The sequence below is a fragment of the Ambystoma mexicanum genome, chromosome 4q (assembly GCF_040938575.1).
Source record: "Ambystoma mexicanum isolate Mex_15411 chromosome 4q, UKY_AmexF1_1, whole genome shotgun sequence".
NCBI lineage: Eukaryota > Metazoa > Chordata > Amphibia > Caudata > Ambystomatidae > Ambystoma > Ambystoma mexicanum.
Genome location: NC_090928.1, coordinates 323,675,356 through 323,698,742, shown reverse-complemented (window position 1 = coordinate 323,698,742; position 23,387 = coordinate 323,675,356). Strand labels below are relative to the sequence as shown.

General features: G+C 52.4%; 1 protein-coding gene across 5 annotated transcripts in view; it reads right to left on the bottom strand.

Annotated features, from left to right (window-relative positions):
* Window positions 1-23,387, bottom strand: part of BIRC6 (baculoviral IAP repeat containing 6) — a 3,097,233-nt gene that overhangs the window by 2,219,599 nt on the left and 854,247 nt on the right. The gene's annotated exons all lie outside the window — the stretch shown is intronic.

Here is a 23,387-nt window from a genome sequence, read left to right as displayed (position 1 = left end):
AGCCACCATCTCAGTGCTACCACAAGTTAAAACACTGGGGATGATGGTGGAAGCATCTACTTAGCTAAAAACAATGCTCATTTGTGCCTCTTAAAAGCCATCAGACCCATCATTAACAAAGCAAATACCGCAATCACCACAAGGGCAATTTTACTATCCACCTAGATTATGGTAATCCTTTGCTAATGGGAGCCACAAAGAGGGAACTACAGAGATGTCAGGTCCTACAGAATGATGCTGTCCGTATAGTTAAGAAAACCAAATACGGCGAGCACATATCAGCAGGAAGGAAGGATCTTCATTGGCTTAGAATAGAAGAGAGTCCATTTTAAAGCCATGACGATTGTCCACAGATGGTTCCATGTAATAATGTCGCCACAAAAATCTCACCATGCAAGAATGACGCCGAAAAATTGCCGTTTTTTTGTGGCGACATTATTGCATGGAACATGCGGGAGACATCCCTGCAACCCCCAAACTGTTTTTCTTTTTTTTTTATTGAAATTTTTTTGACCCTGTCCCCATATATATGTGGTCACCCATATAATAACGCCGCAACCTTTTCCTGGCGATATCATTTACGGCGACCATATATATGGGGATAATATTACCTGATACCCCACAGATGCCTCTTTGGAGTGGCTCCAACCTACTTTAAAGAAATGTTCTCGCTCTATATGCCAAAGAGAAGCCTCAGATCAGCAAATGTAGGCCTCCTCATGGTTCCGGAGGCTAAACGGCCAGCGGGTCGAGGCAGAGCTCTTCCGGTCAGGGCAGCCAAATTTTGGAACAGGCTCCCAGCAACCCTTAGACAGGAAGGAAATTACATCACTTTTAGGAAATCTTTGAAAACATTCTTATTTCAGTAAGTTTCCAAGGCAATAGGGCACCCACTAGACATAGCTATGGTTAATCTAGTACCTAAAACTTCCACCCTTTCATGCAAATCTTATCTTCGATTCCCCGCGCCCTGATGCCTGCGGGCTTTCGGCACGTTACAAGCACATAGAAATAGAAAATAGAAATAGGGTGACTTCAGTGGAAGTCCCTCTGACGACAAAACATGTCAGCCATGCAAATGTTTATGGGGCTCTAAATAGAATCCCAAAAATAGAAATGCTGTCTTACTTGCCTAGATATAGCAAGAACTAGTGCACATGATCTCTACAAAAGAAAAAAATAGGCATCCCATTAGGAGGGTTAGGAAAGTTTATTTTTGCAGCTTTCCTCTCAAATGTCTAAGGGACACCCTTCATTTTTGCTTTGGTTTGACTCCTGACACGAATGGAGGTAAAAAAAAAAAAAAAGCATGCTGCTTTACTTACTGTTTTTGTCCTCATTCTTAAGGGGGAACTGATCAGTCCATAAGACCAACAGTACTGAAAGACTGCCTCATTATGGATGTCTTGCATGTTTAGGACTACACACATCACCCTAAAGTGAAGAACAAATTACATCTCTCGGTAATGTTCTTTCTGATGGATGTGCCACCCACGAATTCCTCATCCAAGATATCCCTACCCAAGCACAGCTGATTTCCGGAAAAGTTTCCTCTGCCATGGGGCGCAAAGAGGCTTTGAGTCAGCTCTAAGTATGACACCTTAAGGCGCTGGACTGGACGTTTGTGTCAGTATATAAAAGCGGCACAGTTCAACCCTTATTCCCTAGCACTCAAGCTGAGAGACAGTAAAACCTAAGGTGTACTAGCTTCCTACAAAGAGGGGCAGGTAGGGAGGGTGATTAATTTATGAAAGGAACATCCACCAGAAAACACATTACACAGAGGCAAGTCTTTCCAACGGATTCTTTCCCCACCTATGATAGACTCCCAAAGCAATTTGTAAACCAGGAGGGGGGAGGACGTCCTGCGTCGAAGTCGATACGCCGCCCTCGAGGACCTCCTCCGACGGCCGACGTCACTGGATGTTATAAGTAGGACGCACGACGCCCATAGCCTCAGTTGTAGTTTTTTTCCCAGAACGTGTGCCACCAGTCTTCTGCCAGTCTGACACACAACGCCTTGGGGAAACTTAAGCTGCAATCGCATAAGAAATTCTGTAGCTGGGAAGGTAGGGAGGGAGCGATATGGAATAAGTCGTTGGACCATCCCATCGAAAGAAAGTTACCAGGTAAGAGAGTAACTTGTTCTTCGAGGGGGATTGGGTCCTCTGACGTATTCCATATCTATGACAGACTCCCAAAGCAGTACCAATGCAAGGAGGTAGGGAAAAGAATTTTAGAAAACAAATTTAGCATGCCCAATCAAATTGCGGAGTAAAGGACCGCCTTGCCAAATGCCAGATCCTGCCCCCGGATGGAATCGAGGGAGTAGTGACGTACAAAAGTATGTAACGAAGCCCAGGTGGCTGCATCACAGATGTTAGGAATAGGAACACCCCTCTGCAGGGCAGTAGAGGAAGTCATACCCCTGGTAGAATGATCCCGTAAGCCGACCGGTGGGTCCTTACCCGCCAAGCGCTAACACTTGGAGATAGCCAAAATAATCCAGCAAGACAAAGTCTGTTTCGTCACAGCTTGTTCCAAACGCTTTCCAGCGTAACCAATGAAGATCTGATCGTCCACTCTGACCCGGGACATGCGTGAAATATAAAAGCTTAACGCTCTCCTAGGATCAAGCCTATGGAGCCACTCCTCTTCCTTACCAGGATGTGGAGGAGGATAAAATGCCGGAAGAAAAACCTTCTAGCCTAAATGAAATTCCGACACCACCTTCGGAAGAAAGGAAGGACGAACTCCAAGGACAACCCTGTCCTTATGAAACACAGTGAAGAGTGGCTTAAATGAAAGTGCCTGTATCTCACTCACTCTGCGAGCGGAAGTGACCGAAACTAAAAATAGTCTTAAGAGTTAACAGTCTCAAAGGCATGAATGCAAAGGCTCAAACGGAGCACCCATCAGAAACTTGAGAACAAGGTTCAAATCCCAACCGGGCACCTGGAAAGGTGACGGAGGGAACACATTAGTGAGCACTTTCAGAAACTGAGAAATTAAAGGAATTTTAAAATAGGAACACTCTTCAGACGAGCGCTTAAATATGGACAGCGCCGCCAGGTAACCTTTAAATGGTACCCATTTGAAGGGCCCTGTGGGCCAAAGAAAGCAAAAAAGACAGAACCATGGGAATTTCACATGCAAAAGGATCCACATTCTTAACCCTGCACCAGTCGCAGAACTTACGGCAACGGTACAGGGACTTAGTTGCGGGCTTTCTGGCCGAAAGCAACACCTCCATCACGTCTTCAGGGAGGTCCCAATCCTTATACCTCAAACTTTCAGCGTGAAGGTTGAGGGACCAGACCTCTGGATGGAGAACCTGACCCCCCTCCACTGAGAGCAGATCGTCTCGGTAGGGAAGACGATGTGGAGGGCAGATGGACAAGTCGAGAAGGTCCGGGTACCACGTCCTCCAGGCCCACGCCGGAACAATGACGATCATCCGGGAACCGAACCTCCGTAACCTCTGCAGTACTTGCGGGATGACGGGGACTGGAGGAAATGCGTACAGCAGTGGGAATGACCACTCCACCACGTCGCCTAAGGCTCCTTTTGGAGGAAATTCCAGCAAGCAGAACCTCTCGCACTTCCGGTTGACACTGGAGGTGAAGAGATCCACCTGAGGGGTCCCCAAAGGGCGAAGATCTCCAGGAGAATCTCCTGAGCCAACTCCCACTCATGAGAGATCGCGCTCTGCCTGCTCAGAGCGCCCGTCTCGTTTTCGTCTCCTGCCAGTTGAACTGCCGAGATGGAAACTTCCTGCTGGATTGCCCAAAACCAGAGCTGCATCGCCTCCCTGCACAGAGGAAGTGACCCTGCCCCTCCTTTTTGTTGAGGTAGTGCATGGCCACCAGGTTGTCCGTCAGGATCAGGACATTCCTTCCTCGCACAGTCGGCAGAAAAGCCTTCAAGGATAGCCTGACGGCCCACAGCTCCAACAGATTGATATGGAGTCTGGACTCCGACGGAGACCAACGAGCGCTGTGTCAACTCGTTGGCATGAACTCCCCATCCTGTGAGGGATGCGTCCGTCACGATCGTCACCTCCGGCCAGGGCAGCCAAAATGGAGCCCCCCTTCATCAGATTGCCTTCGTCGGCCCACCACAAAAGATCCTGGGCGACCGAAGACGGCACCTGAACAGGGTCCGACATCCTGCCGGAGGACTGAGACCACTGGAGCTTGAGTGCCCATTGCAAAGATCTCATCCGCAACCTGGCCTCTGGCACCAGAAGAATGCAGGATGCCATGAGGCGGAGCAGTCTCAAGAACTTGAACGCTGGGAGAGTCTGGGCAAGTTGAAACTTGTGCACCATCTTCTGAATGTGATGAGCCCTCACCTGGGAGGAAAACACTGCCCCAGGGATGTGTCGAGCACAGCTCCGAATGTACTGAAGCCTTTGAGTTGGTGTCAAATGGGACTTCTTTAAGTTGAGGAAGAAGCCCAGCTTGTGGAGGGAGTGGCAGGTGACCGACAGATGATCCAGGACTTGCTCGGGAGAGCGCGCCCTGATCAACCAATCGTCCAGGTAGGGGTAGACGTGAATGTGAATCTCCCCCCCCCCCTTTCCTGAGGTGCGCTGCCACCACTACCATGAGCTTGGTGAAGACCCTCGGGGCAGAGGTCAATCCGAACGGCAGGACCCGAAACAAAGTGCAAGTCGGCAACTGCGAACCTCAGGTACTTCTTGTGCTTTGGATGGATCGGCACATGAAAATAAGCGTCCTTGAGGTCGAGAGACACCAACCAGTCCTGAAGTTGAAAGGCCTGGAGGACTTGAGAGAGAGTAACCATCTTGAACTTGTCCTTCCTGAAGAGTTTGTTTGGAGCAGACCTTCCTAAGTACTCGGTGACCCTTGACATAAGGCGCCGGTACAAAGAATCGGCATGAGTGCCAGGCTCAGGCCTACAAAACTCCACCTCCGGAGAGGTGTCCAGCCCACTGGCATCGTGCAGTGACTGTTGTAGGTCCTCAAATTGGCTGTGGCCCAAGAGAATCTCGTCCGGCACCGCAACAGGAACCGTGCCATCAGAGCCCTCATCCAAAATAAACTCAAGATGGTGGGAAAAATACACAGAATGGGAACCAAAGCCATGCTTGACCTTGGCCAGAACCTTTCTTGGGGGTTCCACCGAGCCTCGGGGTAGCCCCGTCGACAGCCTCAAAAGGCATCGAGGGCGTCGAGTGAATCGGCGCCGAGAGAATAGACGTCGACAGCATCGACACAGGCCTCGAAGGCGGAACCCCGAGCGTGTCCTTCATCCTGGGCGCCGACGACGTTGGGAAAGGCTGGTGCAGCATCTTGGAGGCGGAGCCTCGAGAGAGTCCGTCGACGACCTCGGCGCCACAGGCGTCAATGTCTTCTTCGAAGACTTCACAGGTTCATGCGGTCTCGAGCGTGTCGAGGTCCTGGAACAGGCATGACGAGAATGATTCCCCTTGTCCGAGCGGGACCTCTCCCACGAATCGTGCCGAGCACCCGAGCCCGAAGGCGTACGAGCGGTGTCTCTTGACCGATCACGACCGACCCCACTCGGAGGCGCGGACGGACCGGTGCCCTGCGATTCGAGAATTGCTAACATTTTCTTCACGAAGGAAGCCCATTCCTCAGGTGTCGCATGCTTGGTGGGAGCGAGACCCACTGGACTACCGACGACAACGCGGAGAGTCGCCCCTCGAATCGTCCGTCGAAAGCCCCGCAGACCTCAACTTCTGGGGCTTGGACACCTTACCCAACGACAATTTGTTCTTGCGCTCCCGAAAGGCTTTGGACGTGAGCGACTGGCAGTCGACACAGTCATCCGTGTCATGGGCCTCCCTGAGGCACTAGAGGCAGGCGTTGTGCGAATCAGTCACCGACATCTTGGACCCGCAGTCCCCGCATTTCTTAAAGCCCGGATGCGGGGTGGAAGACGAGATAGACATCTTCATGAAGGGTAAACTTCACAAAAAGAACAGGCTCCGAAGAACCGAAAATTCAACAGAAACTCCAAAGAGTCGAGGCGCGCCGAGATTCCCGAAGCGAACACGTTCGCAGAAAAAACGGAACTGAGGCTACGGGCGTTGTGTGTCCTACTTATAACATCCAGTAACGTCGGCTGTCGGAGGAGGTCCTCGAGGGCAGCGTATCGACGTCATCCACGCAGGACGCAGAAAGATTTTCCGAAGCAGCATAGCTGTGGTGATTACGGTCATAGATATAGAATACGTCGGAGGACCCAATCCCCTCGAAAAGGCCTGTACTGGGTCCATCCGATGGAATCGTTCCTCTATCTTTTAAGGGTGAGGTGGAGAAAAAAGAAAAAGAAAAAAAAAACAGGAAGATCGATCTTCTGCAAGAGCTGGAAACCAAATACCAACCTCTGCAGAAAGAAGGGTCTCACTCTCAACGTCACTTTCCCTTTGGTGAAAACTAAATAGGGAATTATGGAGACCCTTCACCAGTCGCGCAGAAGTGATGGCAACCAGGAAAATCACCCGAAGGATGAAAAATCCAATAGAACATCAATGAAGGTGCACAAACAGGGCGCCCATAAGAAACGTTCAAAGTAAATTCAAATCCCATGCCGGAACCACAAACTGGCGGGGAGGAAATTGGTTACACAAACCCCAAAAGAACTGCATAACAGTGGGGACTGTAAAAAAACAAGGCCTGTTCGGGGAACCTGTTGAATACCAAAATAGCGGCGAGGTAACCCTTTAAAGTGCCAATATGTAGGCCCACCTGGGACAAAGATGTCAGAAACTCCAACACACGGGATGTAGGAAAAAGGATCCAGGTCCCTTTCCTGGCACCAAAAAAATGTATGCCACCTGCAGGCATTAATGGTTTTCATAGCGGTCCTTCGAGCTGAAAGTAACACAGAGGACATTGTCCAACAAGTCCCACTCATTGTAACCAAGCAGAAAGGTTCAGGGTGGCGAGGTTTGGTTGGAGGTTCGCCCCTCCGAATCAGAGAGCAAGTCTACTCTCCTCGGAAGGCACCACGGAGGGCAGATGGGCATGTACAGCAACTCAGGATACCACGCTCCCCAGGCCCTGTCTGGGGCGAACAGGATTAATGCGGTTCCAAACAATCTCATAAGAACAAGCGGCATGACTGTGATGGAATAACTTAATTACCCATTACTCCTGTTCTCCATCATTGGTATCTTTCATAGATTCACATGTTGTGAATATTCCCAGTCAAGCTGGGAATCCTCGGTAACGGAGCAGTTTACCCTTAAACAAACTTAGTCACTTTTGTGCTCTAGTAGTCATTTTTGTGTCACACTGCCCACAGCCAGTTGGAACACCCTCACTTAGCTCCTCCCCAGACTGCCACCTTCAGATCTGGCAAGCGCACACGAATGACAGTAGGAGCCAAAAGAAGAGTCAGAGGGGGTGGCAGGGTCACACGTGAATCTATGTAAGATACTAATGCTGGAGAACAGGAGTTACAGTTAAGTAACTTATTCCTTCACCAGCATTGGATCTTTCATAGGTTTGCATGTTGTGAATATATTACAAAGTCGTATTAATAAACAATACAGAAAAGGCGGAAGCAAGCTCCAAGCACAATGTACCAATAGAGACTTACTAACCTCACAAAAAGTTTCCTCAGAACCGGCTGACCAACCTTAGATTTTTCTGCCGAATCCCTGTTGACAGTAGAATTGGGTGAATGTTTGCACCGACCTCCAGGTAGCTGCACGGCATATGTCAGGCAGCGGGATGTCAGGAAAGGTAGCAGACATCGCTTTGGTGGAGTGAGCCTGTGGCCTCCGCAAGGGAGGCCAGCCAGCCTGTTGATGGCAGAAGGAAATGCATGCCTCAATACACCTCGATATGGAAGGTGAAGGCAACGACGGTCCAGTCGTGCCAAACACCACAAATAATTGGTCAGTGAGACAGAATGACTTGCTCCGTGCATCACAGTACATTAGGGCATGCACCAGGTCCAAGGAATGCAATGTCTGTTCTGCCGGAAACGTTATGCCAAAAAACAGTTTCAAGACCACTGGTTCATTAAGATGGACGGTGGATGGAACCTTAGGCATAAATGTTGGGTTAGTGTGTAGCAGGACCTTTTCCTTGTGGAATGTTACATACAGTGGTTTGCAAGAAAATGCCTGGCTTTCACCTACTGGTCTGGCCGAAGTTATGGCCACTTAGAAGGAAAGATGTTTGATGGATGGCCTGTGCAGGGGTTCAAATGGCAGTTTCATGAGCCTTGACAGCAGCACATTCAATTCCCACTCGGGTGCTGGGCATTGGACAGGTGGGAAAGACCTTAACAGCCCATGCAAAAACTCCTTCACCAGCCGGTGGGACCAAAGGGACAGAACACCTGGAGATCGGTTGTACCTGGAAAACGCAGCTAAGTGCACCTTGATCGACGAGTGCCCCAAACCCGCCTGAGCCAGGGATAGCACAGAAGGTCAAATGTCCTGTGGCTGGACGGCATGAGGCCGCAACTAATGATTCTTGCACCACACCTGGAAGCATCTCCATTTACTTCTGTAACACGCTTAGGTGGACAGCGCTCTAGCATGAGCCAGAACCTCTTGGCAGTCTTGTGGAAGAGACAAGGATCCAAACTATAGCAATACAGGAACCAAGCCATCCCATTGAGTGAGGCTGGGTCGTGGTGCAGCACTGCAGCCTGGTTGCTGGTCAGGAGAGCCTGGTGTGGATTCATCAACTTGAGAGGATCAGCTGACGAGGGTGAGGAGATTGGAGTCTGCACCAATCTAGTCTGAACGTGTTGATGACCCATGCCACCAGCGGGATAGAAGGGCAATCCATAAAGGAACTTCCCCTTCTATAGAAATGCAAAGGTGCCCCCCTGCACCCCCAATGCTACCCCCCCCCGCAGTGCCACCCCCCCCCAGCTCTCTGAATGTGGGAATCTGCTGGTAAAACTCTAGCACCGACTGTTGTAGGTCACAAAGATGTCCGGAGTGCCCGAAGTGTCTGGAACAGGTGAAGTTGCTTGTCGTGTAGTTCCCATTCGTGGCAGGAGCACAACTCCCTGCTGAGGGAGTCCACTAGGGCATGCTGAACACCCGGCAGATGGAGGTGGAATCAGGAACATGTGGTGTTGCAACACCCAGTGCCAGAGAGACAGGGCCTCCTTGGAAAGTTGCAGCGACTTCGTTCCGCCCCTCCAACCCCCTTGTTTGCGGGCATAGAACATTGATGATGTATTGTCGGTGCAGACACGCACTACCTTCATTGTCAATAAGGGGAGGAAGCACTTTAGGGCCCAGACAAATCACCCTCAACTCCAGTAGATGGATATCCGGGACCAAAGACCCCTTGTGTGCTGGTCCTGACAGTGGGCTCCCCAGCCCTCCGGCGAGGCATCCAACCTGACGCTGGCTTGGTGGGTGGGTAGCATGAAGGGGGCACCCTTCACTAGATGGGCTCTTACTAACCGCCAGCGAAGGCTCTGTTTGAAGTCTTGCATCAGAGTGATGCGATCGTCCCAGGACCCTGAGGCCATCGAACATCCAGGTATTCTTGTACAGCGGCAGCATGCACAGTCTGCACTGAGTGATCAGAGGAATGCACAAGGAACAAGTTACTTACCTGTAACTGTTGTTCTCCAGCATGGGTCTGGCATGGATTCACATGCTCATGAATATTCCCCGTCAGGCTGGGAATCCCCGGTAAAGAAAAAACCAGTATCAGTTTCGTTTCTGATCTGTCTTTCGTAGTAATAACCAATCACTGGTCTCTGCGTCATACTGACCACAGCCAATGACTGTCCTCTACCTAAGCCCTGCCTCTGGCAGCCATCTTCAGATTTGGAAGCACGAGAAGTGGCAGTATGACCAAGTGAAAAGCCGCAGATGGGTAGGCGGGAGGGTTCGCATGTGAATCCATGCCAGACCCATGCTGGAGAACAACAGTTACAGGTAAGTAACTTGTTCCTTCTCCAGCATGGGGTCTGGCATGGATTCACATGCTCATGAATAAAGAATACATAGCAGTACACACATGCACAACCACGGGAGGTGGCAAAGGCTCAACATTAAGCATTACATCAAACTCAACATTAAGCATCTTACCTCCTCACCAGGCTCACCTCAGGCGAACAGGTTGCGCAGCACTGCTTGGCCGACCCTGGACTCCTCCCTGGAATCCCGATCGACGCAGTAGAATTTCGTGAAGGTGTGCGTCGACCTCCACGTAGCAGCCCTGCATATGTCCAGCAGGGGCACACCAGAAAGGAACGCCGTGGTAGCTGCGATCGCTCTGGTGGAATGGGCTCTCGGACGGCCAGGCAGCGGTCGGTTTGCCAACCGATGACAGTACATGATACAGCAGGAGAGCCATCTGGAAATGGAAGCCTTCGAGAGTGCCTTCCCCGGATTGACAGGCCCAAAATTTACAAAGAGTTGTGACGTCTTCCGAAAACACTTCGTGCGGTCCACGTAGAACTTCAGCGCTCTAGCCACATCCAGCGAGTGCAAAGTCCTCTCAGCCGGCGACGAAGGCGACGGGAAGAACACAGGCAACACCAAGGGTTCGTTGAGGTGGAAGTCCGACGGCACCTTGGGCATGAAGGAGGGGTGCGTCCTGAGCACTACCCTCGTGTCGTGAAAAGTCAAGTACGGGGCCTTGCAGGAAAGGGCCTGGATCTCTCCCACTCGTCGTGCGGAGGTGATGGCCACAAGAAACGCTGTTTTCCACGACAGAAATTTCAACGGGGCCGAGTGCAGAGGCTCGAACGGAGGTCCCATGAGCTTGGTCAGCACCACGTTGAGCTCCCACGCCGGGGCCGGAGCCGGAGCCTTCACCGGCGGGAACGATCTGAACAGTCCCTTCATGAACTCTTTCACCAGACGATGAGACCACAAGGACGTCCGCCCCGTGGTTCTGGTGTATCGGGAGATCGCAGCAAGATGAATCTTGATGGACGCGTGTGCCAGTCCAGCTTTGGCCAGCGTCAGCAGGTACGGCAGTACCTGGGGAGCCGTAATCCGTAGAGGGTTAATCTTCTGTGCGTGGCACCAGACAGAGAACCTCTTCCATTTGTGTCCGTAGCATTTAAGAGTCGAGGACGCTCTGGCCTTTGCAAGAACCTCTCTGCAGTCGGCCGGTATGTCGTATCCTCCAAACTCTAGCGCTGCAGGAGCCAGGCCTGCAAGTTCAGCGATTTCGGATCGTGGTGGAGGATAGCGCCTCCTTCCCTGGAGAGTAAATCCGCGTCCACCGGCAGCTTGATCTGCCTCGGCCACGCAGGTGCGACGAGGATCATCCTGCACCGTGACCTCTTGAGCTGGTTGATGAGCCGGATTAGCAGTGGCAATGGAGGGAACGCGTAAAGGAACAGGCCCTCCCAGGGGAACGAGAAAGCATCGCCCATGCTCCTCGCCTGGGGAAACCTGCTGGCGAACCTCCGGCACTTGGAGTTCGTCGCCGTAGCGAACAGGTCGATCTGGGGTGTGCCCCACCATCGGAAGAGGCGATCCACTAGATCCTGCCGTAGCTCCCACTCGTGGCACGAGCGCAGCTCCCTGCTGAGTGAGTCGGCGATGGTGTTTTTTATCCCTGCCAGATGAAACGGCACCAGAAACATCCTTTGGGCGACGGCCCAATGCCACAGGTCCTGCGCCTCCTTGGACAGTGCTGGGGACCTGGTTCCGCCCTGTTTCCTGATGTAAAACATGGTGGTGGTGTTGTCGGTGAAGATCCTCACCACCTTGCCCTTGAGGGACGGAAGGAAGGATCTGAGGGCCCAAAACACTGCACAGAGCTCTAGGACGTTGATATGTAGTGATTTCTCCGACGGGAGCCAAAGGCATCTTGCGTGCAGATTTTCGGTGTGCGCACCCCACCCTTCCAGGGAGGCATCCGTGGTCACTGTCTCCTGGTGGGCTGGGGTCTGGAAGTCCATGCCCGCCGTCAGATGCGCGCGGGTGCCCCACCACCGGATCGCTCGTCGGAAACTCTCGTCGAGTGTGATCCTTTCCTCGAAGCTGCCCGTCGTTTGGATCCAGCGCGCGTCCAGGAACTCCTGCAACGGGCGCATCCGGAGCCTGCACAGGGGAATGAGGTAGATGCAGGAAGACATCATTCCGAGGAGGGACTTGATGGACCTCACCTTGGCCGCGTCGGCCACCAACATCCGTTGTACCTTGCCCAGGATGGCCCTGGTCCTCTCCTCCGACGGGGAGGCCAGAAGGGACACTGTCGAGCCTCGCTCCCAGAAACAGTGCGTCTTGCGCGGGTACCAGGTGGGATTTGGCATAGTTCACAGAGAATCCCAGGTCCGTGAGAAGCTGGACGGTCCTTGCCGTGTGGTCCACGGCGAGCTCCCTCGTCTTGGCTCGGATGAGCCAGTCGTCCAGGTAGGGGTAGACGTGGATCCCCTCTCGGCGCAGCTGCGCCGCCACCGGTGCGAGGCACTTGGTGAAAACCCTGGGTGCCGACCGTAGTCCGAAGGGGAGGGCTTTGAACTGGTAGTGACGCCCTTGGACCACAAACCTGAGAAATTTTCGGTGCCCCCTTTGGATGGGAATATGGAAGTAGGCATCCTCCAAAACCAACGACGACAGGAAGTCTCCTTCCTCCAGCTGACCCAGGACGTGCTGGAGGGTGACCATCCGGAACTTCTGAGCCTTGATGAACTTGTTCAGACGTCGCAGGTCTAGGATGGGGCGCCATTCTCCCGTCTTCTTCACGAGGAAGTATCTCGAGTAAACTCCGGAGCCCCGAAGCCTCTTTGGAACGAGTTTGATGGCGCCCTTCCTGAGCATCGCCTTTACCTCCCGGAGAAGCTGTGGGACGTGAAGCTTTTTCCTGGCCACGGGGGGGACGCGCGGGCACCTTCTTTGAAACTCGAGCGCGTGGCCCCGGGCTAAGGCGTCCAACACCCAACGGTCGGTGGAGATGGACTCCCACACGCTGACGAAGCTCGCCAGCCGGCCTCCCACCGGGGTGCTTCGGTGGGGGCCCGACCCCACGTTCGGTTCATTCCTGTTTCGACGAGGCTTTGTCGCCTTGACCTCCTTGGCGACGACGGCGGGGTCCGCCCGACTTGCCTCGTCCCCTATAGGCCTCCTGAGTCGACAAGCGGGCCGCTTGACGGTAGCGGGCCGTCTCCGTGTCCGCTTTAATGGCCTGAAGGGAATCGTCCACTGTTTTCCCAAACAGGTTGTTCCCATCGAACGGCATGTCCAGGACTCTGGTCTGTACGTCTTGACGGAAGTCCGTAGCCTTGAGCCATCCACGCCGCCTAAGGCACATGCCGTTGCCCAACTGGCGAAATCCCGTATCGGCGATATCCGTCGCAATAGTGATGGCGTGGTCCGACGCCACCTCACCTTCCTGTAGGATCTCCAGGGCGTCCGCCCTCTTGTCGTCCGGTAGGAAGTCCAGTAGGGGAGCCAGTTTGTACCATAGCTCCGTCGTAGCGGGCCACGATAGCCAAGGCGTTGGCCGCCTTAATCGTCGTCGCTGCAGACGAGATGACCCTGCGTCCCATAGAGTCCAATTTCTTTCCCTCGCCGTCCGGCGGGGAAGTCGATGTGGAGGCCGCACCCCCCCCCCCCGCTTTCTTCCTGGCCGCCGCGGAGACGACGGAGTCCGGGGTAGGCTGCGCCCAGAGGCACAGGGGGGCCGCGTCCGGGACCCGGTACTTCTTTTCGTACCGGTCTCTTCTAGCTGGCGTCGTGGAAGGGTTCTTGAGGAGCGCGAGGCCCTCATCCCAAATGTCGTCCAGTAGAGGCACCGCGAGGACCGTCTTCCTCTTGGCCTCGCGCCGTTGATAAAGGAATCCTTCCTTTTTCTTCTCCTCAGGGCAGAGTTGGAAAAGTTCGGATCCCCTGGCGATCATGGAGTGGAACGATCCAATCTCGTCGGGCAGAGAAGCCCTGGTGGGAGGTGACGACGGAAGATCCTCGTCGTAGACCTCGTCGTCCGTACCCGTCGCGGCCGTGTCAGTCCCCGTATCATCCCCTCGAGTCGTGGACAGGGAGGAGGGCTGGACGGGGCGCGACGGCTGAAAAGGAGGTGGAGGGTGAATCCTTCTTTTCTTGGGAGGAGGAACGCCAGAAGATCCCGGTTCTGGGTCCCCCGACGGGAGTGGTTCCTCCGCTGGCAACGGTAGTCTCGTCCTTATCTCCGAGCATAAGGACTGTATAGCCAACAAAATGGCCGCCGAGTTGTCTTGCGGCGCTGGCAGAGGGGAATCCGACGGGCCATCAGGGGCCCCGTCGGCGCCCTCGACGATGTCGTCTTCACCCGCGTCGGGATCCATCCCGACGGGCCGGTCTTCCACGCCGAGGCCGTGGCTTAAGACCTCGATCAACTCTTCCTCCGAGGTTGAAGCCGAGTCTACGACGACACCCTGCCCCCCCCCTTTTTCTTCTCCGCCGGAGATTTCACGGGGGTCCTATCGATGGGCATAAAAGAGGACTCCCTCCGAGGTGGCAGGGAGACTGAGCCCCGAGGTCGCCACCACTGGCGTAGCCTCCACAGTCTGAGCCAGGGCCGCCGCGACAGTCTCAATACAGGCCTTGGCCGGATGGATTAAGGCCTTCACCACCTTAGGTGCGCTCACCGCCTTATCCTTGAAGGGGGGACACTGCCTCGCTCCCCCTCCGATGGGGCCTTCGAGCTCGACCGGGGCCTCTCCAGGAGCTTCGCCGGGTGCTCGGCCTTCCTCTTACCCGACCCAGAGCGTTGGCTCGTGGTTGATGGTACCGGGGAGGGTGCGCCCTGCCTGGCGCCCGTAGAGCCCGACCGTTCGGCGCTCCCGGTGCCAGCGGACTCGCGGTGCTTGGCCTTGTGTTGGACCCCCGTCGCCGGGGCGTCCTCAAAGGTCTTAGAAGACCGCTCGGATTTCTTCCTCTTCTTCTCGCCGGACGGGCTCTTCCCTTCCAGCCAGTTGGCGAGATGTTGATGGTGGTCCTTCATGGTCCGCTCTGACATGTTGCCGCAAAACGCACAGTCCTTCTCCACGTGCGTCTTGTCCTCATGTAGGCAGTAGAGACAAAAGGAGTGTTCGTCCTCCTTAAAGACGTTCTGCAGCTGGCATCCAGGGCAGACCCTGAACAGCTTTCCGGGCGTCGAGCTTCCCTTCTCCTGGGCCATGTCCGGGACGGGCCTGCGAAAACTTCTGGAGTCCTCCAAAAGCGTAGCTCGACGAAATCTTCACCCTTGAGGGGCGCAGACGAATCCGACACGGGTCCCCGTTGATCGGATGGAGAGTCGGTGGAGCTTGAGGCTCTTTTGACTGAAAAAAACGAAGTTTTTGAGAAAAACGTGAAAAAATAGCACTAACGCTCGAGAGCAATAGCACGAGGATCCCAACACATGAACGTGCGGTAAAAATCTGAAGATGGCTGCCAGAGGCGGGGCTTAGGGCAGTCATTGGCTGTGGTCAGTATGACGCAGAGACCAGTGATTGGTTATTACTACGAAAGACAGATCAGAAACGAAACTGATGCTGGTTTTTTCTTTACCGAGGATTCCCAGCCTGACGACAGGGAATATTCATGAGCAGGTGAATCCATGCCAGACCCCATGCTGGAGAATGACCCGATTCTGAGCAGCAACTTGTAATTGCCAACCTGAGTCACTAGGGCACTGCTAAAACAATGCACGTTTGCGAAAGAGCACCGCCACCCTCTAGTCTGAGGACGCTATGGTTCAAGATTGAGTGTTGAGCTTTGCTCCCAGGTAGAGCGCGCCTGTCTTGATGGCACTAGGTGTGGCTTTGGGAAATTGATGGATAATCAGAGTAGCTGCAGACACTAGATGGTGGAAGCCGTGCCGTCTGCTGCCAGTGGGTAGGAAGGTGCCCTTCCCATCCAGTCAAAGTACAGGTATACGTGGATGTCCCTCCGCCGTAGGTGAGCCACCACTGGTGCAAGGCACTTGGTAAAATCCTGTGGAGATGAACGAATGCTGAAGGGCAGAACCTTGTATTGGTAATGTACTCCTGCCACTACAAAACTCAGGTAGCGCCAGTGTGTGTGGTGAATAGGGATGTGAAAATAGGTGTCAGATCAAGGGTCGTCTCCCTGTTGCAGCTGGGACAGGACTTGTTGCAATGTTACCATACAGAATTTTTACACTTTGAGGAATTTGTTGAGCACCCTTAGATCGAATATGGGTCTCCAACCCCACGATTTGTTGTGCAACAACTTTTTTCCAACCAGAAAGTAGCGTGAGCAGAGTCCTGTGGCCAGTTCTTTTTTCGGCAACTTTTCCACCACCCTTTTGACAAGCAATGGCCACATTTCTTGTAGCAGGAGGTGGCGTAACTTCTGCAGCTTGTGTGCGGGTGGTTAAGTTTATGAACTCCAGTGAGTGGCTCTGCTGGAGAAGGGAGAGCACCCAATCGTCGGATGCGATTGTTTTCCATTCCCTGACAAATTGTGACAGCCTTCCTGGCACCGGGGTGCTGAAACTGGAGGACTTGTCATGGTTGCTTGCCTGACTGGCCCCTGGATTGTGAGGAGCCACGGCGGTGCGGTTTGCCTCTGTAGGACTGCAACTTCTTCCTGTATTTCTCGCCTAATGAGTATGGCAGTGTCTTGTACGAGGAAGAGGAGCGGTATGGGGAACAGCTGTCCTGTGAAGTTCGATTAAAGGGTCATTTTCCAGTGTGAAATGACTGGCCCCTTTGTTGCAACGTGCCCAGGGAGCAAGCAGTTTAGGGGTCAGTCCGAGCAGTCCATTTGGCAGAAGCCGGTGCAGGGTGTGCCATGGTAAGAAGGCCATCTTCCCAGACATCTTCTAAAAGCGAGATTGCCATTATGGACTTCCTCCACTACTCCCCCCTTTGGTGTAAGAGACTCACTTTATGTGGTCCTTCAGGGCAAGGACAAACATTCGACGCTCTGCCCATGAGCGCATTGAATGAGCCCACTTCATCTGGTGGAGTCTCTCTATCCGGGACCTAATCTGGATCTGCATCGACAGTGACAAAATCGTCAAATGAATCACTGATGTGCGCCGCCACATCGTCAAGGTGGTCTGTGTCCGTCCCAGTGTCAGACAGTTGTTGAACCCTTGCCAGGTATTCAATCTCCCTGGGGGCAGGGAGGCGTGGAATGTCTTCCTCCCTGGATGAAGCACGGGTGCCTTTGGGTGGCTGTTGTAGTGGTACCGGGGTTGGTGCCGGTTCTGGCAGCCTTTGCTGCAATGTGGCCACCAGCGTAAGTAAGGGTGATTAATATGTTCAGTGATGTATCTTGATGGAGCAGGCCGCACTGGAGGCATTTCGCCCGATGCAGGGGTTGGATGCAAGGGTGGCAAGACCAGTAGTCTTATCAGGCTTGCTTTGCCATGTGGTGACATTGCTGTCCCCTAGAAGGTGAGGTCCTGTGTTGTGGAGAAAAGGGAGGAGACATAGCCTCCACATCCTCCCTTTCATCAAAAGAAGAAGAGACTTTTCTCCAAGATTATGGTTGCTTCTGGGAGTAACCCAACTCCAGAAGTGGGATATGCTGGTTGTGGGAGTGCTGCCGGCACTGACACCATGTTGTTGGAGGTGGATGAAGTAGTTCAAACAGCTGATTGAGCAATAGTTATGATCATGCAAGATGACACTTTGTGGTCAAAGGAGGTACCAGTGCCATAGTCATCTAGGTCCTCGTCGACGGGGTAGCAGCTTGTTGGTTTGTTTGTTGTCCTCAACGGCTTCGTTGGTGGGGCACTCGTCGTCAGAGTAGATGGTCTTAGTGTGGATGAGCCCGAGGGAGACTTGGGTGTCGAGGACTTGGTCATCACAGACTTGGCAAATGATGTCGACGGGACAGATTTGATGGTTGAAGAGTGCCCAACAGATTTTGAAGAATGAGCAGAGTTGCTGGACGGGTTTGCATCCGCTGGCCGGGGAAAAGGGCCTTGACTGCCCTTGTAAACACCTTGGGCACAGACCTTAGCTGGTGATGATTAGTCCTTGCGAGACGACCGTGGCTCATCGTCAGACACATCCCTGTTTCTTTTTCTGCCGCTGGTGTGGTCTTCGTGCGAACTAGCCCTCTTAGTGGAGGTGGTTTGCTGGGCCGCCCTGCTCGGTCACAGCGGCATGGCTTCATACGGAAGTGAGGTCAGAGGTCCCATAACCATCCTCGAGCCACTCGATGAGGCGTCGATGACTATCACGCAGTGTTTTATTGGAAAAAACTGGGAGATTTCACAGACTTGTATGATGTGATGTGGATGCAGACAAAATAGAAAATCGTTGGTGTTCTTCAACATGCACATTCTTCAGGCCACAGCGGGCACATGCCTTAAACCGGCTCTTCCTTATGGACTCAGCCATGAGGTAGGGCCAAATACACAGAGTGAATTTCAGAGTCAGAGCCGGAAAACGGTCCACGGACTCCACACGGCCGCCGCCTGCGATGGTGTACATAAAAAATGTTTTTGTGATAAAGGTGATATAGAATACAGTTGTATGGCAGATATAATGTAGAGTGATTTTTGAGGTCTAACACGAACGTGCAGGAATTATTTTTTGGGGAAAATGTCAAAAAGGGGAGGGGCCAAAGGTGTTCCTATTGGCTTTGGGCAGTATAGTGACTGTAGTATAGCCTTAAACTTTCAATTTAAAATTAAACTGCTCAAAGTTACTTAAGAGTCCAAGCCTGATGAAGGGGAATATTCACAACATGTGAATCTATGAAGGATCCAAAGCTGGAGAACAGCAGGAAAGCATAAAGGCGGTTGAAACTCCACTAGGCTGCGAATGCATCCCCCACAACTCCCGGATGAGGAAATTCCTCCAGAACGTCCTGAGCAAGCTCCCCCTCGTGAGAGTCTGAAGTCTGGCTGCTCAAGGCAACTGCTGTGACATTCTCCCGTCTGGCCAGATGAGCCCAGGTCAGAGAGACACTGCTCTCCAAAGTCCAGAACCACAGTTGCGTTGCTTCTCTGCAGAGTCAAGGACCACAAACCATCTCGCTGGTTGGGGTATTGCAAGGCCACTGTGCTGTCTGCCAGGATCAGCAGAGTCTTGCGTTTCACAGAGGGGAGGAAAGAGACCAGGGCCGCCTGATCGTCTTCAGCTGCAGCAAGTTGATGTGTTACCTAGACTCCACGGGAGACCACAGCCGGCTCATCATTAGATCTGATAACTAAGCCCCAAACAGTCAGATGTGTCGGTGACCACAGTCATCAGGGGTCAGGGTTGGCAAAAAACACGCCTTTCAGCAAGTTGTCTCGCACCTGAAAAAAGTCTCACTTGTGGCGACCATTGGTAACAGAAAACCCAATGAAGCTATCTCATGCGCAGCATCGCCTCTGGCACCACTAGGATGCAGGAGGCCATGAGACCCAGCTGGCACTGGAAGGCCGAGGCCAGAAATTGTCCCTGGGATTGGAGGACATTGACCATCCGAAAGATGTTCGCCACTCGACCATCATGCTGGAATGCCACGTCCAGGTCAGTGTCGAAGACTACACTGCTAAAATCAGAGGGACTGGGACAGCAAAACCACAGATCTTTTTGAAGTTCAGTTCCGAGTGAGTAACTAGCTTGATCGTGCTTCGACAGAAGCAGATGGGCGCCTGAGTTGTAGGGGTGGCCATAGGGCACTGATTGAATGAAATATCCCTGTCGGACGACCTGTGATGCCAAAGTGTTGGACGTGGCCTTAGACCAATCCGGGCTGAAAAAGGAAAGCACCCCCTGCCCCCCTGTGATGAATGGTGAGGCCAGTCACTGAGGTATGGGGCCCTGGGGTGAGGCGGAGACACACGGCCGCTGCAACTTCACCTTGCTGGGCACTCCTTCCTAAACTGCTCGGCAAGTGCCTTCCCACTTTCTGGGACAGGCCGACCACGGCCCCTCAGAACAAAGGCAGGAAAGGGACAAAAAGAAACTGCCCCGAGACAACATCTGTGCAGAAGGCTGTAGCATCGCTAGCCCAAAGAATTAACAGTCGCCTTGGACAAGTGGACCTTCTGGAGGGAATCGTCAGCTTTCGCTCAAAAAGGCTATGACCATCTAACAGCATATCCAATACTAGTCTGGATGTCAGACGCAAACCCAGACATCAGCAGCCAGGAGCAGCACCTGACCAGTGTGCTAGTTGTCATGGACCTTCCCACACAGTCCACTGTGTCCAGTCCCGACTGCAGCCTCTAGCGTGACCCTCTCCTTGCTGTCAGGCACCAAGGACAAGAAGCTGTCCCTCATCTCTCCATCCAGGAAATACTCAGCCGTATTAGCCAGACCTGTCCGAAGGAAACCTTTGCCATTGCACAACAGACTTTCACAGACCGTAGTGCAAGACTGCTCAATGCAATCACCTTCTTGCCTCATGCATCAAACCTCTCACTTTCCCTGTCCGGTTGAAGGAACAGTAGCAGTCTTCAGGCTAGCCATTGCAGCATGAACCACCAAGATCTCGGGCAAGGCATGGGAGGAAAGGAAGGTCAGGTCCGAAGGAGCGGGACTGTTTCCTCGTTAGAGCCCTGAACAGAGGCAGGTTTCTCCCACTGCCACTTGAAGGGCAGTGGCGTCTCTCTCTTGGGGGCATCATCGAGAATATCGCAAAGTTCAGACTGAACCTTGGCCATGGACGGAGCAGATCGCCCCAGTGTACTGGCCACCTTAGACAAAGCACTGGATGACAGCAGGAAAAGTAGTCCTCCATCTCCACTATGTGCATTTACCACAGAGGATACTAAAAGGTGGCTAGCACTCCAAGATGGCCATGCCACAAGATGTGTGCCTGTCCTTTGGCCATATTGTTCTCTGGCCCGCTTCCTAACGTCTTGAGTCCGGAATTGCCAAATATGGGAAGCCCTTTCCCAAAGAATGCTGATACTTTCTCTGGGCAAAGTGGAAGTTTGTGCTAGAGCATGGATATGGAAGTCCCTGCATGTCTTTTTGGAGGGATGTTGTGGCCAGTGACTATCCACGATTGGATAGCCACTGCAAATGGTGCAGGTCCTTACCAATGGTGGAACTGGGCAGGCTTCCAGTATGGATCTTGGATAAAAGGAGGACTCCTGCAGCCATTCAACAGATAGTTGGAGCCAAGACCCTTTCAAAGAAGTGCCGCCCGCTGCCTACCACTTTAGCTGACCAGCAAAACTCCAGTGAAGCCCTGCTCCTCCTTTCTGAACACAAGATCTTTGTTGGTGCATCGAATCCTGCATCAGTGCAAACAACCAGTCTTAACCTCTGCTTGAGTATCCACCCCTTCTGAGATTTCAGAAATGACACGGGACAAACCAGATGATTGACTAGCTCTTGCTGGACTATCTTGCTCAACCGTTGCTATTCCAAGTGCATCCTTAGAATGTGGATGATCTTTGGGTTGTACTGCAAGACAACTGCGCCTGCATTTTCTGTTTTCTCACATCAACAGAGGCAGTACAGGACCTGCTGCTTTGTTAGTCCCTTTAAGATTGCCTGTCTCCGACTGATTGTGGTGACTCCCGTTGCAGTCTTCTTGTCTCCACTCCTGTAGGTGGTCTTAAGGTTGCCTGCTCCGCAGAAGTCTTAATCTTTTCTTTATAAGGTTATTTAGCTGGAAGGTGCCTGGAACTGAGATGAAAGCACTGACTGACCGACCAAATCTAAATCCCATGCCTGAAAGTGGTCCATCTACCTGCAGCCCCTGGGCCTCCCTCAACCAGACAAAGCACAGAAGTGTGTCCCCAAAGAAGCCTAAACCTAAGCAGTGGTCTCCAGAGAAATAGGAGTCTGGCGAAAAGTTGACAAATGTTTCTCGCTGGTCCTCCATAGGGTTACATGGGCATAACATCCTGTCCCCATCTCTCTTTCCGGACATCGATCAGTTGTGATCTGGTCAAGGATCCTCTCCTAGGCCTATCCTAGTGCACTAGGATTCTGAAAGTCACTTACCTGAACTTTCCTACCCGTTTTGGAACTTTTCCTTTTGAAGCAGAGGAAGGAAGGGGGAGGTGTTAGAGAAGCCCATAGAGGGGTTCCACCATCTTGGATTCTGCTAGGGCTCACCAAACGTCCTTTACTCCTCCCCACTTCCTGCAGACAAAGCCCTCTGGTTATGACATGAGAAGGCATAGGAGACTTGTTATTGCAGTTTATGGACTTGGATTGGATAGATGGCAACAGGTTTAGTTTCGACCAAACCACTGCAGCATTTTGCCTTTGTAAGGGGGAGAAGGGGGAGGGGGTTCCCCTTAGTCAATTCCTCTTTTGATTTCAAGTCTAGAAAGATTCAAGTGGAACTCTGTTGGGGATATGACCGAATTCAAAGTCCACTGTAATAGAGATGAAGACAGAAGGCTCCAAAGAACAGGGAAGCTCTTGACCATTCCCACCTCAAGAGTACATCTGGGGAAAACCTGCTGGGAACCAAGGACTCTGCTGACTGTGCTCTGGGAACCAGGGCCCTGCTCACTGGTGGTGAAAGACCACTGCAGTTGCCAGACAATCGTCCTGATGTGGAATTGCAGAACAAAGGGCTATCCTTGTCCTAGGAGACAGCGAACTGGTACTTTCAGAAGCATCTCAGAACCCAGTGTATGGCCTCGAGACACTTGCGACCCAGCTCAACATGTTCTCCACACTTCAAGGTACTGCAGGACCTGCAGTTTTGATTTTGGAACCAATAACTTCAAACCACTTGCCTGCGTCCAACTCGACCCAGTGAAGCACAGTGCTGCCACGGCTGCTGGCTAACCACTTTGAAAATATCTGAATCACTGAATCCAGAGCACCAACTACCCAACAAAAGTATTGCTTCAACCAAACTCAACCACTGACTCCTTCTGTTGAGAGCCATTGGCTTGAACCGAAATAATGTTGACTCAATGCCCATCTCACAGCTGCCTCGAGGACAACCCGCCACTGGAACAACGTGATTCAATCGTCTGGATAATGGCTTGACTGCATTGAAGTGCCAAGAAGCACAGCTAACAGCTGTGGGGCCCCAAAGACCAGACATGCATGTGTTTGCAATCTTCCAGGCACCCGGTCTGCGTTAAAAGGCCCTAGTGATATGAAAGACTCTGCTCTTTGCATGGTCAAGATACTTTAAAGTATTTTTGACATTTTCTGCTCAAATCCATTCCCTGCAATACTGTCCTGACTCAGAGTGCCCCCTGCATTCACTTTGTTTACCTTTTACAGGGATAGTTCTTCCAACTTTTTTAAATAGCGGAGTACTATTAGTTTTTGGTGAAGTTCCCATTTTTATAGAAACTTGGTTGACATACTTTTATATCGGTACAACAATCCTTGTATTTGTGCAGACCAGTAGTGATTTCATTGCCGCAAGTGTGGAGGAGCCTGGGGAGAGAGTGACTGTTAAGGATAAAAAATGTAGAATAACTGAAGATAAGACATGACATTCGGTGTTGCTGATGTAGTGGTAATTTATCTGCCATTTGTAATTCAACTTTTGAGAATGTGCAGCGTGC